We start from the raw sequence: 19,310 nt of genomic DNA on the forward strand, positions 1-19,310 counted from the left end.
TTCCCTACTGATCCTCAAAGTTTTAAATATCGCCTCAGTAATGTCCTTTACCTGACACCAGGGAGGCAACACAACGTGCAAGACTCACATTAGCGATTACAGAAATGCCTGTCTGCCCCACTGACTATTGAATTCACTATAACCACTGCATTCCTACACTTCACTGTGACCCTGCCTCCACCCCAGCCCCCAGCCGCTGGCCCCCGGCTGTGCAATCCCTTTGCCATACGGTGCCACTAATGCCTTGCTTCGAGGAGTCATCACCCTCAGCAGTACAGTTAAAGCAGGTTAGTCAGATAGCGTCACACTCCTGGAGGATTGCTTCAATGCCTGCAAATTCCTACCCTGCTGGATGGCTACCTGATGGAACATATGATCCAGGACATTGTCGGTCTCCACGATGCGCTGCAGTGATTCCAGCTGTGGAATATCTTGGTGTTGATTATTTGAAGAATTTTTTTCAGGTCACTGGGAGAAGTCTCTGTCCTTTTTGATTACGGCTTTTGGGTCTGTAACATATCGCTAAACAATCAGAGAGCGGCTCTGTTTTACATGCCATCCAAATAATGCCGTATCTATTTGTAACACCAAATTTCTGATTGGTCTCCTTGGATGACAAGATCGGATTTTTGATTGGTCCCCTTGGAGGACAAAACACACTCAGTGGTTTCTCTGGAAAGTGTAAGTCAAGCCATTCTGACTGCCGACTCCAGACAGAACAGAGCTCACTTCGAACAAACAAGGTTCAACCTTGTGGGTAAAGGCCTCCTCCCCCCCAAACAAGTTCCTTCCACCAGCGCCGACATTCCTGACCTCCTACCACCACGCCCAAGTTCCTGACCTCCACGAACCCCATCCCCCCCACTCCATAGATGGGGCATTGTGTGTGGGTCATGGATTATTAACAGATTCATTGGGTATAAATGAATAGTGACATTGACATGACTTCCAGATTTCGTCAAGAACAATGAAGTGACTTGCCGTATATGCACCGAGTTTTCCAAGAAATCATCCAGGTCAAGGGGGAGGAGGGGGAGAATGTGGTGTGGAAGTAAATTGATCCATCTTATCAACGAGATCATGGTCTCAATCGCATTTACCCACCCCCTTTTGACCTTGGTAACATTCTGCCCCAACCCCATTTTGCTCTCCGTGTACTTTACCTTACGCTCCGTGTTCCTGACCTCTTCTCCCCTCCGATGCTCCCTCTCCCCTCTGCCCTCTCTCTCCCTCCTCTCTCTCCCCTCCAATTCTACCCCTCTCTCCCCTAGAATAACTCACTCTCTCCCCCCTGCGAATGCCTTCCGCTCTCCCCCTCAATGCTCTTTCTCTTCACCCTCCAATTCCATCTCACTCCCCCTCCTACTTCCTCTCTCAATCGAACCTCTGATTCCCTCTCTCTCCCCTCTTCGATTCCGTCCCACTCTCCCCTTCCAATTCCCTCACAGTCTCTCCCTCCAATTCCCTCTCCAGCTAGCCTTACGATTCTCTTTCTCTCACTCCAATCAGAATCCCTCTGTCTACCTCCGATTCCCATTCCCTCACCCTTCTGATTCTCTGTCTCTCCCTCCTCGGATTCCCTCTAATTCACTTCTCCGATTCTCTTTATCTCCCCAATCACTCTCTCTCTCTCTCCCCCTTCGATTACCCCTCTCTCTACCCCTCTGAAACACTCTCTCTCCCCTTCGATTCCCTCCGTCTTCCTCTTTAAATTCCCTCTCTCTTCCCCCCATTTACCACTTTATTTCCCTTCTGATTTCTCACTCCCCGTCCAAAGCCCTCTCTGCCCCTCCGATTCCCTCCTGCTACCCCTCCAATTCACTATGAACCCACTACAATTTCATCCCACTCTCCCCATTCTGATTAGCTTTCCCTGCCCCATTCGATTCCCTCTGTCTCCCCCTCTGAATCACCCCGTTTCTTCCCCATCCGATTCCGTCTCTTCCCCCTCAATCCCCCGTTCGATTTGCTCTTTCTCCCCTCCAATTCCCTCCCTGGCTTCCCTTTCCATTTCCCTCTCTATTTCCCCTCCGATTCCCTCACTCCCCCTCCAAAACCCTCTTTCTCCCTCCAATTTCCTCTCTCTCCCCGTTGTGAAACCCTCTCCGCCCCTCCAAACCTACCAATCTCCCCTCCAATTTCCACCCTCGCTTTACCATTTGATGCACTCCCTCTACACCCTCCGATTCCCTTTATCCCCCCATCCAATTTCCTCTCTCCCCTCTCCGATTGCCTCTCTCTCGCCTCCTATTCCCTCTCTCTCCACTCCGATTTCCTCTCCCTTCCATTCCCTCTCTCTCCCCATCCAATTCCCTCACTCTCAACTCCTATACCCTCTTTTTCTCTCCTCCAGTTCCCTTTCTCTCTCTCCATCCCCGATTCACTCTATTTCTCTCCCACTCCAAATTACTCTGTCTCCCTTCGGTTTCGCTATCTCTTCCACCTCCCATGCACTCTCCCTCTCCCCAAACTGATTCTCTCTCTCCACCTCCGATTTTTTCTTTCTCCCCTATGATTCCCTCCCTAGCGTCCCCCTCCAAATCCCTCTCTCCTTCACCTCCGAAACCCTTACTCCCCCTTCAAATCCCTTTTCCCCATTACCTCTTTCTCCCCCCTATGATTCTGTCTCACCCCCTCCATTCGCTCTTTTTCCCCATCCAAATCCTTCTCTCATGCCCACTCCTTATTTTCTCTCTCTTCCCTGTGATTACCTCTCTGTCACCCCTCAGATTCCCTCTCTGTCCCCGCTCCTATTCTCCACTACCACCAGCGATTTCTACTCTCTCCACCCTCCGATTCCCTCTTCCTCTGCTCCGACTTCCTCCCTCTCTACTCTGCAGATTCCCTTTCGCTCCCCTCCAGTTCCATGTCTACACCCTATGTTCCCTCGTACCCCCCCTCCAAATCCCTCTCTTTTCCCTCCAATTCCCTCCCTCACGTCTGCTTCTGATTTCCTCTTTCTCCCCTCCGTTTTCCGCTCTCCCCCTCTGATTACCTCTCTCTCCCCTGTGACTCACTCTTTCTCCTCCGATTCCCTCACTTGTCTCTTCCAATTCCATCTTTCTCTCTTCTGATTCATTTTCTCTCTCTCCACCCCCGATTCGCTCTCTCTCTCTCCCCCTCCGAAGCACTCATTCTCCCCTAGATTTTCCCCACACTCCCGTTCCGATTCCTTTTCTCTACCCACTCCGATTTCCTCTCTTCCCCCTCTGATGCCCTATCTCTCCACCTCTGATTCCCTTACTCTTCCCCTCCAATTCGCTCTCTGTCTCTCCATTGATTCCCTTTCTCTCTCTCCACCACCGATTCGGTCTCTCCCCCTCCCCCTCCTTATTGCTCTCTCTCCCCTTGGTTTTCCTCTCTCTCCCACGTCTGATTCACTCTCTCAATCCCCAAACTGATTCTCGCTCTCCCCATTGGATTGCCTCTTTCTCTCGTCCGATTTCCACCCTGGCTTCCATCTCCTATTCCCTCTCTCTTTCCCCTCTGATCCTCTCACACCCATTCAAATCGCTTTCTTCTCCCTCCGATTCCCTCCCTCTCTCTCCCGTCCAATTACCTCTATCTCTCCCACTGATTCATTCTCTCCCCTTAACTCCCACTCTCTCCCCTCCTAATCCCTATCTCCATCTCCTTTTCAATCGCTCTCTACCCAGCGATTCCTTCTCTCTTCACCCTCCGAATACCCCCATCTCGCCCCTATCCGATTTCCTCTCTCTCCCATTCCGATTCCCTCACCCTTGCCCTCCAAATCCATCTCTTTCTCTGCTCCGATTCTCATTCTCTCTCTCCACCCATGACTGGCTCTCTTTTTCTCCCCATCCAAATCCCTCTCTCGCCCACCCCAATGATATCACTTTCCCCTGTGATTACCTCTCCCTACCCTCACCGTGTCACTCTCTATCTCCCTCTGATCCCCTGTCTTGCCCACGTTCGATTCCCCCCGCCTCTCCCCCGTCCAAATGCCGCTCTCTCCCCCTCCAATTCCATCACTACCTACTCCATTCCCTCTCTTTCCTGCCTCGAAATCCCTCTCTCTTCCCTCCGATTCCCTCCCTCACTTCCCCATCTGATTCCCTCTCCCTATCCCCTTCATTTCCTTGGAGGCCCTCTTCCCGGGCAGGTGGAGGACCTGTCAAGAGAATTCTTGACAGATCGCAATGGCCGGGGTTCAGCGCAAGCACTTCGCATGCCTGAAACCAGCAGCTGCGAGGCCCCTGCGGGTGCGTAAACACCTCATATGAATCCATGGGGGTTTGAAAATGCAGTCCAATACGGGGCATAAGCAAATGGCAGAAACGTTAAACTAATATTTTGTATCTGTCTTCACAGTAGGAGACGCAAAAAGCATACCAAAAATGGAGGGAACCAAGTGTCTAATGAGGATGAGGAACTTACCGTAATTATTACAAGTAGACAAAAGGTACTAGAGAAACTAATGGGGCTAAAATCCAACAAATCCCATGGGCCTGGCGCCTACATCCTAGGGTTCTAAAAGGGGAGGCTGTAGTGGGTTTGGTTTTGATCTTCCAAATTTCCCTCGATTCTAGAAAAGTCCTAATGGATTGAAGGTTCGCAAATATAACACGGCTATTCAACAAAGGAGGGAGAGAAAAAACAGGGAACTACATGCCAGTTAGCCTGACATCAGTCTTCAGGAAATTGCTGGAATCCATTGGTAAGGACGTGGTAACAGGGCACTTAGAAAACCATAACATGATTAGGCAGAATCAATATGGTTTTATGAAAGGGAAATCGTGTTTGACAAATTTATTAGAGTTTTTTAAAGATGTAAATAGCAGGCTAGATAAAGCGAAACCAGTGGACTTATTTTATCTGGATTTCCAAAATGCATTCAATAAGGTGCCACATAAAAGGTTATTACACAAGATTAGGACTCATGGGGTTGGGGATAATATAATAGTTTACTGGTATTGCTAGACGTACTCCTATCTAGTTATCCAGCCAGCTAAACACGCATTCAAATAATTCTTCGAGAAGCAGGTTGCTGTTTTGAAGCTTTACTTGAATAAATTTGTGAAACTGTATACAAAGGCAAAGTATGTTTTGTACATAGAGCTGAGTACTATACTTCAGATGTTACATAAGATATAAACATGTTTATGATAACAGAATAGACTAATTGCATAACTAAATAGCACTGTAGCTAAACCTCAGTAGCTAACAGCTAATAACTTCTTATAGACAAATTATTGTCAAAATACTACACTGACAAGGTTGTTATCATGCTACTAAACATGGATACTCAGAGACATTGCGTCTTGCCTAGCATATAAGAAGGATGCAACAGGATTGAGAATGCGTCATGTGGCGGTCTTCATAACTCAGCAAAAACACTCCCTGGAATACTACTGCTAGGTCAAAAAACCTACTGCTATACACTAACACTGCTATACAATAACTACCACCAGAGGGTGCTATCTGCATGTAATAATCTAGAACACTCCCCGTCTGGAGTCGTTCACGACCCCACATAATCTTAACTCGACTTGTCAATGGAGTCCTCTGGCAACAAAAGAAGGACCACCTCTGAGAAGTCCGTCAGTGTTGACGATAGGATGCAGCTTCCATAGACTGCTGTGAGGGGTAGGTTGTGTTTTGCTGCTATGCACTTCAACTCTTCTGAGTAACACTCATGTTGGACGCTATTCATCACAAGGGTTTTGGCTCTCTTGAGCTCCTCTTCAGAGGGACTCTTACGACAGGTGTGCCACCCATGGCAGCTACTCTCTTATGTAGACTGGGAGAAGGTATGAGCTATGTGGGTTAGGCGTGCTACTGGCTTTAGCAGAGTGTTCCATTTGGAGAAACGTTTGAAGCTTTTGGTGCTCATCAGAATCCTTCGAGATTTGAGTAACGTTCGCTGTGACTTGTGGGTGTATCTCGGAGTCAGAAACAGGGTTGAGGAGGTCGAATGATTCATTGAGTTCAGAGGAGTGCAGGGACTGGTCCTGAAGAAAAGCAGGTCCTGACAGCCAAGTCGTGCTTCTGAGAAGTGACCCTGTTACAGATCTAGACCCATAGTCAGCTGGGTTGAGATGTGTGGGGATGTACCTCCACTGGTCGGGGGAAGTGGACTGTTGAATACGTTGGACCCTGTTGTTCATGTATACGTAGAACCGTCTACTTTGGTTATGGATGCATCCTAGCACCACTTTGCTGTCTGTATAATGCTTGATGCTGTCGAACTTCAGATCAATCTCCTCTACTACGAACTCTGCAATCTCAACTGCTAATACTGCTGTGCACAGTTCCAATTTGGGTATGGTGAGGTCTGGCTGGGGTGCCAATTTGGCCTTACCAAAGACGAAGCCGACTTTGCTTTGTCCATCTTGAGTGGTGACCTTCAGATAAGCCACACCTGCAATGGCCTTAGCGGATGCGTCTGCAAAGACACAAAGCTCCTTGAATTGGAGCTTTGAGGGAGAGAAGAACGTATAGGAGCGAAGTATTTGGATCTCCTGTAAGTCTTGAAGTGAGTCTCTCAATCTGTCACACTCTGCTTCCATCTCTTCAGGGAGGGGTGAATCCCACTCTTCAGTGCATGTGGAGAGTTCCCTGAGGAGCAGCCTGCCTTGTATCATGACAGGGGCTAAGAAGCCGAGAGGATCGTATAGGCTGTTGACTGTATAGAGCACTGCTCTACGTGTGACGAGTTTCTTGTCATCTAAGGCTTGGAACGTGAATGTGTCTGTTGCTATGTACCAAGACACTCCTAGGCTACGCTATAGGTGGAGGTCATCAGTGAAGAGGTCTAGATCCTTGACGTCCTTAACACGATCCTCAGCGGGGAATGCCTCCATCACTGCTGGTCTGTGAGAGGCTATCTTGTGTAGCCTGAGGTTGGATAGTGCAAGTAGTTCCTGAGCTCGTCCAATGGTACTGCTGGCCTCTGCTTTGGTCGGGAATGAGTTCAGTGCATCATTGACATAGAACTCTCGTTCGATGAACCCTCTCACTTCACTGCCAAAGTAATCTTCTTCTTCCTTGGCAGCCCTCCTTAGTCCGTATATGGCGACAGCAGGGGACGGGCTATTCCCACAGACATGGACATGCATTCTGTAGTCCACAATATCTCTGTTGGGGTCATTGTTACGATACCACAGGAAGCGGAGAAGTCTCTGTGGTCTTCTCTTAACATAAAGCAGTGAAACATGTGCTGGATATCGGCAGTGATGGCGACGGACTCTTTCCTGAATCTCATGAGTACCCCCAAGAGGCTGTCATTGAGATCGGGCCCTGTGAGGAGTACATCGTTGAGAGCGACTCCCTGATATGGTCCACTGGATTCAAACACCAGGCGGATCTGATCTGGCTTTTTGGGGTGATAGACTCCGAAGGAGGGGAGGTACCAACACTCTTCGCCTTCCTGGAGTGGAGGAGCTATCTCTGCATGATCGTTGACAAGCATTTTCTTGACAAACTCTAGGAAGTGTGCTTTCATCTTTGGCTTCTTATCTAGTGTGCGACGGAGTGAGTTAAGACAATTATAGGCATACTCCCTGTTGTTCAGCAGCCGTCGTCTGGGGTTCTGGAAGGGTAACGGTGCAACGCAGCTGTTAGAGCTGTTACGAGAGTCCACATTGCCCATAATCTGGAGGAATCTCATGTCGTCGATCGATGGAGCAAGTTTGTGGTCATTGGCGGTGCGACAGAAGATTGACTGACCCGGGTTCTCTCCAGTGAGCATCATCTGTGTGCTGTCTGTGGAGATCAGCGCTGGGGGGTTCTGAGGCTGGGCCGTATGACCGAACTTGTCTTTCACTCGGATCTGACTACTGCATGGGGTAAGGTAGCTTGGACGACCATTCTCCAAGATGGAAGTCTTGAGTGTGCTCACCTGAGATGGCTTGTGAACACCCCTGAGGCACACATCTCCAACAATGACCCAGCCGAGGTCTAGCCTTTGGGCGAAAGGGCGTCATGTGGACCGTTGATCTGTTTCCTTATCTTATGTACCCTTAGGATGTCCCTTCCCAACAACAGGAGTATGTCTGCGTCTGGATCAAGAGGTGGGATCTCGTCTGCAATGCGTCTCAGATGACGGTGGTAATGAGCTGCCATCAGGGTGGGAATCTCAGAACAGTTGTCGGGGACTTGATTATGTTCGATCAGTGTAGGAAGGCTCGAGACTATTCTTCCCGTAGGCTGACTCAACAACATAACCACAGGCCCTCCTGCAGGCTGTCTGAAATTCCAGCACACATCTTCAGCGTGTAAGGCGATTGACTTCCTTTGACCTTGAAGATGTTGAAGAACTCGGATCTTGCTAGAGAACGGTTGCTTTGTTCGTCTAGTATGGCATACATCTTTTCAGATTCCTGGTGATGTCCTACCAGGTACACATTAACGAGGCATATCTTGGAGCACGCGCTTGCGCTCACTCCTTCTCCAAACACCTCGGTGCACTTGGATGTAACCTCCGGATAGGCGGCTCCCTCTCTCTCCCCGCTGTGCTCTGAGGTGGGAGGAGACGACTCTGACTTCCAAGGAGCTGGGCCAGGGTGGAGTGCTGAAATGTGCCGATCACTTTCACATTCTGTGCATTTTGCATCTACCTTGCAGTTCTTGGCGAGATGGTTCGTGGAAGAGCAGCACTTGAAGAATATAGCGTTGTCTTTGAGATGCTGTTTGCAGTCTTCCAGGGACTTCTTTCTGAAGCCTCTGCACTTCTAGAATGGATGGGGCTTGTTGTGGATGGGGCATTGTTTGCTCATATCCTCAGATTTATTCAGATCCCTTGTGTTCTCGGTTGAAGACACTTGCGTTTTGTGGACAGATATTGGTGCCTTTCTATGTCTGTCAAACTTGTCTCTTCTGGCAAGTGCTGTGTGGGAGGAGAAGACGTTGAAGCTGGGGTCTGTCCTGGCTTTGGCTTCTCTACGAATGAGGTTGGCAAACACAGAGAATGGAGGGAAGGTGACGTTGTGCTTTAGCTTGAACTCTGACCGAATGATATCCACTTCTACTACAGATTGAATGGAAGCTTTTCAATGATGGGACTTACCCCTCTGGAAGTGTCTATATTCGATACGTCGGGCAGGTATTCATCCTGCTCTGCGGCTTCGAGTTCCGACAGCAGATCTCCAAGGTCATGGAGCTTCCAAGGTTCCTTATTTGTCAACTTCGGAAAGTTCTCCAACCTAGCAAAGAGAGCCCTTTCGATGGCTTCAGGCGAGCTGTAGCTTTCTTCCAGCCTTGCCCAAGCCATCATCAACCCAGCTGGTGGATGTCTCACATTGACTGCTTTTATCCTGCGTGCCTGTCCGGTGGACTCTTGGCTGAGCCATTTGATAAGGAGGTCGAGCTCTTCTCCTGCTGACAGGTCTAAGCCCAATATGGCACCGTGGAAGGAGGACTTCCAGGCCGAATAATTCTCTTATCTATCATCAAATGTGGTTAACCCTGTAGTCACCAGCTGGCTGTGTGCAAGGTATTTGGCAAGGTCGTAGGTGGTGGGGCCTATGCCATGGTTGCTTTGACTAGGGGCTCTGTTGGTGGTCTCAAGGAAACGAGAGGGGGTTTGCTGCTGACTTTCTATCTTCAGTGCTCCATTCCTCTGCACCGTATCCTCTGTTTTGCAGGGGATGATCCTGTAAGTTTGGGCACGCAGTCCATTTTGAACTTGGTTGGAAAGATGGGGCATGTTACATGAAGTGCTTGAGTCTGTATTAGAGATGTGCGGGTCTTCATCTCTCTCTCGCGTAAACTGTGTGTTGGCTTGCTCACTCATGTAATCTGTGGTGCGCTGTAGTCGAGTCTGCCGCGGAATGGGAATTAAAAGTTTGTTAGCTGTCTCAGGATCAGCTTCCACCAAAACCGCCTCCAATACTGGTGCCTCAGCTAATGCAGCATCTATCTTTTTTTCTTCCTGCAGAGCGTCTAATGTGGCTTGGAGGCGGGCCTGTTCAACTTGGAGTTCAACTTGGAGACAGGCCTGGTCAACTTGGAGATGGGCCTGGTCAGCTTGGAGTTCAACTTGGAGACGGGCCTGGTCAGCTTGGGGACGGGCCTGTTCAACCTATATTTCTATTTCTTTGTTGGCATAAGCAGCTCTGACTTGGGCTGCTTCTAGCCTAGCCCGTGCGTTGGCGATGGCCGTGCTTACCTTAGAACCAGCTGATGACCATGAACCAGCTGATGACCTGGTACCAGCTGACAATCTGTAGTAACGAGTGCTTAGAGACAGATTGTCACATTCTTCAGTTTCACCTAACTGTTTAAGGTCTTCTAAGAACATAAGAACATAAGAAATAGGAGCAGGAGTAGGCCAATCGGCCCCTCGAGCCTGCTCCACCATTCAATAAGATCATGGCTGATTTGATCCTAACCTCAAATCTTCTATCACTCTCCATCCACCCGATCCATGTGATCTCCCGGGAGAGGCGAAAAGCCAGATAAAAGTCCCAATGGCCAATATGGGAGAAAAAAATCTGGGAAATTCCTCTCCGACCCATCTAGCCAATCGAAATTCTTCCAGGAGATCACTCTGTCCCTATACTTTCTACAGAACTTACCTTCTGTAAAGGCGATCTCCAACCCAGCCAGGAACAGGAATAAAACCATCTCCTGAAATCTAACAGAGAATTAGAACACAGTAGGAGCAGAACCAGACTACACGGCCCCTGGGCCCACTCCACTACCCACAGGGCCATGCCCATACCGAACCTAGACTCATGTCCAATTTCCTGCCTGCTCCCAGTAACCCTTAAATCCCTTTACTTCTAGGAAACTATCTATTTCTGTTTGAAATGTATTTAATGATGTACCTTCCACAGCTTTCTGGGGCAGCAAATTCCACAAACCTACCACCCTCTGAGTGAAGAAGTTTTTCCTCCTCTCAGTTTTGAAACAGCATCCCCTTATTTTAAGATTATGCCCCCTAGTTCTAGTTTCACCCTTCATTGTGAACATCCTCAACGCATCCACCCGATCAAGCCCCTTCACAATCTTATATGTTTCAATAAGATCGCCTCTCATTCTTCTGAACTCCAATGAGTAGAGTCCCAATCTGCTCAAACTCTCCTCATATATCCATCCCCTCATCCCCGGGATTAACCGAGCGAACCTTCTATGTACTGACTCGAGAGCAAGTATGTCTTTTCTTAAGTATGGACACCAAAACTGTATGCAGTATTCCAGGTGCGGTCTCACCAATACCTTGTACAACTGCAGCAATCCCTCCCTGTTTTTATATTCCATCCCCCTAGCAATAAAAGCCAACATTCCATTGGCCTTCTTGATCACTTGCTGCACCTGCATACTAACTTTTTGAGTTTCGTGCACCAGGACCCCCAGATCCCTTTGTACTACGTTACATTCCAGTTTCTTGCCATTAAGATAATTACTTGCTCTACGATTTTTCCTGCCAAAGTGCACAACCTCACACTTTCCAGTATTGTATTCCATCTGCCAAATCTCTGCCCACTTACTTAGCCTGTCTATGTCCCTTTGTAGGTTTTTTATGTCATCCTCACTCACTTCTTTCCGTCCCATCTTTGTATCATCTGCCAACTTTGATATGTTGCACTCGGTCCCCTCCTCCAAATCGTTAATATAGATTGTAAAGAGTTGGGGACCCAGCACTGGCCCCTGTGGAACACCACTAGTTACTGGTTGCCAATCTGAGAACGAACCATTTATCCCAACTCTCTGCTTTCTGTTAGAGAGCCAATCCTCCAACCACGCCAGAATATTACCCCCAATCCCGTGATTTTTTATCTTGAGCAATAATCATTTGTTTGGCACCTTGTCAAATGCCTTTTGGAAGTCTAAATACACTACGCCCACTGGTTCCCCTTTATCCACCCTGTATGTCACTTCCTCAAAAAACTCAAGCAAATTTGTCAAAAATGACCTCCCCTTCATGAAACCATGCTGAGTTTGTCCTATTAAATTATGTTTATCCAAATGTCCCGTTACTGTCTCCTTAATAATGGACTCTAACATTTTACCAACCACAGATGTTAGGCTAACAGGTCTATAGTTTCCAGCCTTCTGCCTACTACCCTTTATAAATAAGGATATTACATTAGCAGTTTTCCAATCTGCCGGGACCTTTGCTGAGTCCAGGGAGTTTTGGAAAATTATAACCAATGCATCCACAATCCCTACCGCCACTTCCCTCAAGACCCTAGGATGCAAGCCATCAGGTCCAGGGGATTTATCCGCCTTGAGTCCCATTATTTTGCCAAGTACCACTTCCTTACTGATTTTAATCGTATTTAGTTTCTGCCCCCCGAGAGCCCCCTGTTTGTCAAGTTTTTGGATATTCTTAGTTTCCTCTACTGTAAAGACTGATACAAAATAGTTGCTCAGTGTTTTTGCCATCTCCATGTTTCCCACCATTAATTTCCCTGTCTCATCCTCTAAGGGACCAACATTTACTTTGGCACCCTTTTTCCTTTTATATATCTATAGAAACTTTTGCTATCTGTATTTATATTTTTTGCTAATTTACTTTCATAATCTATCTTCCCTTTCTTAATCAATCTTTTTGTTATTTTTTGCTGTCTTTTAAAGACTTCCCAATCTTCCATCCTCCCACTAGATTTGGCTACCTTATATGCCCTTGTTTTTAGTCGGATACTATCCTTAATTACTTTACTTAGCCACGGATGGCTATCTTTTCTTTTACACCCTTTTTCCTCAGTGGAATATATATTTTTTGGATGTTGTAAAATAACTTCTTAAATGTACACCACTGATCATGTAGCGTCTTACCCTTTAATCTATTTTCCCAGTCCACTCTAATCAATTCCGCTCTCATACCTTCATAGTCTCCTTTATTCAAGCTCAGCACGCTTGTTTGAGATCAAACCTTCTCACCCTTTAATTGAATATGGAATTCAACCATGTTATGGTCACTCATTCCAAGAGCATCCTTTAATAGGACATTTTTAATTAATCCTTTCTCATTACACAGGACCAAATCTAAGGTTGCTTGCCCCCTGGTCGGTTCAGTTACATACTGCTCAAGAAACCCATCCCTAATACACTCAATGAACTCATCCTCAAGGCTGCTCTGCCCAATTTGATTTCTCCAGTTAATAAGATAATTAAAATCCCCCATAATTATAGCTGTTCCCTTATTACAAGCCTCAACTATTTCCTGATTAATACTCCGTCCAACAGAGTTGCAACTGTTCGGAGGCCTGCAGACTACACCCACTAGTGTTTTTTCCCCTTATTATTCCTTATCTCCACCCAAACTGTTTCATTATCCTGCTCCTTTGACCCAATATCATTTCTCTGTATTATAGTGATTCCTTCCTTTATTAACATAGCCACCCCACCTCCTCTCCCTTCCTGACTGTCCTTCCTGATTGTTAAATAACCTGGTATGTTTAATTCCCAGTCATGGTCACCCTGCAGCCTTGTTTCTGTAATGGTCACAAGATCAAACCCATATGTCATTATTTGTGCTGTTAACTCATTCATATGGTTACGAATGCTACGTGCATTCAGATAAAGAACTTTCAGATATGTTTTGTAACGCTTAGTTCCTGTTTTTTCCCTTTTTAGTACTTTATCACAGAAATCACAGAAACCCCACAGTGCAGATAGAGGCAATTTCGGCCCATCGAGCCTGCACCGAGACCATATCCCACCCGATCCCCGCACCCCCTACACCAACACATATCCCACCCACCCCACGTATTTAATCCCCCTAACAATAAGGGTCAATTTTTTTTTATCATAGCCAATCAACCTAACCCGCACATCTTTTTTTATATCATAGCCAATCAACCTAACCCGCACATCTTTACTTTTTATTCCATACCTTCTGTCCCTTCCTGACACGTTCTGTTTATTAATTCCCCCACTGCTACCTAAGTCTATGACCTTCTCTGTTGTAATTTCTATTATTTGCTATCTAGAAACCTCCCCCCCCAACTAATTAGTTTAAAGCCCTCTCTACAGCCCTAGTTATATGATTCGCCAGGACTCTAGTCCTAGCACTGGCCAAGTAGAGTCCGTCCCAACGGAACAGCTCCCTCCTGTCCCAGTACTGGTGCCAGTGTCCCAAGAAGCAAAACCCATTTCTCCCAGACCAGTCTTTGAGCCACGCATTTAACTCGTTAATTTTATTTATCCTAGCCAATTTCACTCATGTCTCAGGTAATAACCCACAGATTATTACCCTTGAGGTTCTGTATTTTTAATTTGACACCTAGCTGCTCATACTCCTTTAACAGAACCGTCTTCCTTGTCCTATCTACGTCGTTTGTACCAACAGGGACCACGACAACTGGATCCTCCCCCTCCCACTCCAAGTTTCTTTCCAGCCCAGAAGAGATGTCCATAACCCTGGCACCGGGCAGGCAACACAGCCTTTGGGACTCCCGCTCTTGACTGCAGAGAACCCTATCTATCGCACTAATGATACTATCCCCTACCACTACAACATTTCTTTATACTCCCTCCACTTGAATGGCCCCCTGTACCACGGTGCTGTAGCCAGGTTGCTCATCCTCCCTGCAGTCCCCGCTCCTGCCCTCACAGGGAGTAAGAACCTCGATCCTGCTTGAAAAGAGCAAGGGCTGCATCTCCTTCAATACTACATCCTGGATCCCTGTACCATCCTCAATCGTAGTCACACCGTCCTGTCCCTGACCACGGATTACATCTGCATTAGTTAATTTCATAGTTGTGACCGCCTCCTGATACATAGAGTCCAGGAACGTCTCCCCCTCCCTGATGAGTCTCAGTGTCTGAAGCTCGGTCTCAAGCTCAATAACATGGAACTTGAGTTCCTCGAGCAGCAAACACTTGTTGCAGATGTAATCACAGTGAGCCTCAATGGGGTCCACCGGCTCCCACATCTCGCAACTGTAACACATCACCTGCTCCATTCTATATAATTAGTGTTTTCGGTATTACCTCCTGCCATGATGATGTGAGGTAAGTGTGGTGTACAAGGTGAAGACTTAAGCTGGCTGTGTCGTGATGGCTTACTCTGCACCTTGATGACGGCCACTTAACTCTGAGTCCTTGCTGCTACACGTGCAGGATCTCCGCTCTTCACAGCTAGCCGTAATGCTCTTTTCACTCTACTGGACTCGCTAGACGTACTCCTATGTAGTTATCCAGCCAGCTAAACAGGCATTCAAATAATTCCTCGAGAAGCAGGTTGCTGTTTTGAAGCTTTACTTGAATACATTTGTGAAACTGTAAACAAAGTCAAATTATGTTTTGTACATAGAGCTGAGTACTATACATTAGATGTTACATAAGATATAAACATGTTTATGACAACAAAATAGACTAATTGTATAACTAAATAGCACTGAAGCTAAACCTCGGTAGCTAACAGCTAATAACTTCTTATAGACAAATTATTTCATAGTACTACACTGACAAGGTTGTTATCATGTTACTAAACAAGGATACTCACAGACATTTCATCTTGCCTAGCATATAAGAAGCATGCAACAGGATTGAGAATGCCTCATGGGGCTTTCTTCATAACTCAGCAAAAACACTGCCTGGAATATTACTTCCAGGGCAACAGGAAGAAGGTCAAATAACCTACAGCGATACACTAACACAGCTATACAATAACTACCACCAGAGGGTGCTATCTGCATGTAATAAGTCCAGAACAAATAGCATGGATAGAGGATCGGTTAATGGACAGTGTTCAGACAGCACGGATAAACAAATCTTTTTCAAGGTTGACAGGCTGTAACAGTGAGGCACTGCAAGGATCAGTGTTGGGGCCTCAACTATTTACAATCTATATTAATGAACTAGATGAAGGGACTACTTGTAATGTATCCGAGTTAATACAAAGCTAGGTGGAACAGTAAATTCTGAGGAGATCACAAAAAGTCTGCAATGGGATATAGATAGACGAAGTGAGTGGGCAGTAAGGTGGCAGATGGAGTATAATGTAGGGAAATATGAGGTTATTCACTTTGGTAGGGAGAATAGAAAAACAGAATATTTTTGAATGGTGAGAACATTTCAAATTTTGGTGTTCAGAGAGATTTGGGTGTTTCTGTGCAGGAAACACAGAAAGCTAGCATGCAGGTACAGCAAGCAATAATGAAGGCGTATGGCATGTGGGCCTTTTTTGCAAGTAGGTTGGAGTATAATAGTAAGGAAGTCTTGATACAATCGTACAGGGTTTTTGTGAGACTGCACCTGGCGTAATGGGCAGGAAATTGGAGTTGAGGTCGATAATAAGCCATGATCTAATTGAATGGCAGAGCACGCTCCAGAGGCCATATGGCCTACTCATGCTCTTATTTTTTAAGTTCTTCTGTTCTTATCACCCAGGTACATCACTGAAACCACACTCCTTCCAGTCCACAGCCCCTCACCCAACGAGGTTTCTGCTTCTCCCACATTGACCCAGCCACCCTGGTGTGGGAGAGTCCAAGGTGAGTCTGTCTTCGAACAGAGGGCTGGAGCCATATGCAGAGCCCTAAATGTTTCATTTTTCTGACAGTGTGCTTCCTTCCCCCAGGCAACTCTAGTAATAATTCACATTTGTGGTAAAGCATCAATAAAATGCAATGGCCCAGAAATTCGGGTCGGGGGCTTCCCGCGGGTGTAAGCCCCCGAACTGCACTTTCCTAGTGCGGCAGCCTTGGAGCTGTGGGCCCCCGTGGAATTCTGATCCAGGGCCTGGTCCAGCTGCCAGCGCGCAGTGTTTGCATATGCCAGGGCACAGTGAGTTCGATGCGTCCCCTGGGATCACGTGGGCCATGGGCAGCCAATCGGAGCAGGGTATGCTCCATTCATAAGTCTGACAGGAACTGCTGTCAAGCCTTATAAATACTACAGCACCAAAATAGCACTAAATCTTCAAATAATTTTTTAAAAACATCACATTTTTAAATAAACTATAAATTATATTAAATAACGATTTCATACAATAATTAAAATTTTTGAAAAAAGTAATTTTATTTTCTAATGGAACTAAAAATAGACTTACCTTGCTTTGAAATATTTAAAAATAATAAACCTGTGAAAAAAATGTTTTAATTTTAATTAATTCACCACTTAACTTTTATAAAGCTGGCCTTACGCCTGCTTTTTACAGTTCTAAATTCTGCAGGTTTACGTTCCCGGGAAAAACCTGTAAGAAAGACCGAAGTTCGATGCACCTATGTAGCCCCTCCTGCACACATGTTTGACCTCTGAACCCTTCATTCAGAGGAACGGAAGTGCAGGTTTCCCGCGCAGTGCATGCAGGAAACCGGCACTTCCATCGGGCCTACGGGTGAGTACCACGTGCGTATGTGGAGACCCGAATTTCTTGGCCATTATCTCCCAACTTCTGTATTTTGCTCGTGCTTTGTACAATTCTGCACATACACAAACTTGACATAGATTTTTGAAAATCAGTTTCTCACATTTCCCCAACTGCTGGAGTGATTGAGGTGGCAACAGCTGCAGCGTTCAGCCTGCCTGTCCCACCCCGCTCCCAACAATAACAAACTCCCAGAGTGAGTATTTCGATGACAAGCAGCAGCATTCAGAGCACTTGTCCCGTTCCACTCTCTCCTATCACTCGCTGCCAGAGTGAGAGAGGCAGCGACAGCAACAGCATGCTGGCCATCTGTTCCACCTGTACAGCCCCACTCTCTCCAATCACCTGCTGCCGGAGTGAGTGAAGCGGTGACTGTAGCAACTTTCAGGCCACCTGCTCTATCTCACACTCTCCAACAACCCACTCCCGGAGTGAGTAAGGCGGTTACAGCAGCAGCATTCAGGCCGCCTGTCCCACCTGTACAGCCCCGCTCTCTCCAATCACCCACTGCCGAAGTGAGTGAGGCGGCAACAGCAGCAAGATTCAGGCTGCCTGTCTTACCTGTACTGCCCCGCTCTCTCCAATCACACGCTGCTGATGGAAAGCAGTGAATGCAGCGAACTAGGGGGCATAGATTTAGGATAAGGGGTCGGCCATTTAAGATTGAAATGTGGAAGAATTTCTTTCCTCAGAGGGGTGTGAATCTTTGGAGTTCTCTACACCAAAGGGCTGTGGGTGCTGAGTCATTGATTATATTCAAGTCTGACGTAGATATGTGAAGGACTAAGCCATATAACCTATTCACAAAAATACACTATCTTATGAAGGAGTACTGGCCTTATTAAAACATGACAAACTGGGTTTGGAAATTTAGAAACCTAACTATAAACCAGCTAGGAAAGCATTCTGGCTATTGAGATAAGACAGTTGTTGGCTCTGAATAAATAACCTTATTGAAACAGAATGTGCATGGCTCCAAAAAGCTGACCTTTTGGGAACGAAACAGTGGTTCAACCTGGATAAGATGTTCGAATTTAAAATTCCGAAAGATGGCACATCCGATAAGGAATATCTGCCCTAGTAAAGTTGACATAAGTTCGAGCAAGACTTCTTCGCTGCACAGGACCTCCAACCAACGTTATACACCAGATACATTGACAACATTTTCTTCCTATGGACCCACGGTGAAGAATCACTGAAAAGGCTACACGTTAACATCAACCAGTTCCATCCCACCATCTAACTCACCATGGACTATTCCTCAGAATCGGTTTCATTCTTGGACACACGAATCTCCATCAAAGACGGACACCTCAGCACTTCACTCTACCGCAAGCCCACGGAGAACCTCATGATGCTCCACTGCTCCAGCATCCACCCTAACCAGGTTAAAGAAGCCATCCCCTATGGACAATCCCTGCAAATACACAGGAGCTGCTCAGATGAGGAGGAACACGATGGACACCTACAGACGTTAAAAGACGCCCTCGCAAGAATGGGATATGATGCTCGACTCATCGATCGACAGTTCCGACGGGCCACAGCGAATAATCGCTTAGACCTCCTCAGAAGACAAACACGGGACATAACCAACAGTGTACCCTTCGCCGTCCAGTACTTTCCCGGAGTTGAGAAACTACGCCATGATCTTCGCAGCCTTCAGCATATCATCGATGAGGAAGAACAACTTGCCAAGGCCAGCCACACGCCTCCACTACTCGCCTTCAAACATGCGCCTAACCTCAAACAGACCTTCATTCACGGCAAATTACCCAGCTTTCAGGAGAACAGCAACCACGACACCACACAACCCTGCCACAGCAACCTCTGCAAGACATGCCAGATCATCAACACAGATACCATCATCACACATGAGGACACCACCCACCAGGTACATGGTACATACTCATGTGACTCGGTCAACGTTTCTACCTCATACGTTGCAGGAAATGATGCCCCGGAGCATGGTACATCAGCGAGACCATGCAGACACTTCGACAATGGATGCACGGACAGCGCGCAATAA

At 46.8% G+C, this 19,310-nt stretch overlaps 1 pseudogene; it reads left to right on the forward strand.

Annotated features, from left to right (window-relative positions):
* Positions 1 to 10,115: 10,115 nt before the first annotated feature.
* On the forward strand, positions 10,116 to 19,310 carry LOC147095650 (uncharacterized; annotated as a pseudogene).

This window comes from Somniosus microcephalus, unplaced genomic scaffold (genome assembly GCF_052327205.1).
Source record: "Somniosus microcephalus isolate GS21.2 unplaced genomic scaffold, FLI_Smic_1.0 unresolved_chr1, whole genome shotgun sequence".
Taxonomy (NCBI): domain Eukaryota; kingdom Metazoa; phylum Chordata; class Chondrichthyes; order Squaliformes; family Somniosidae; genus Somniosus; species Somniosus microcephalus.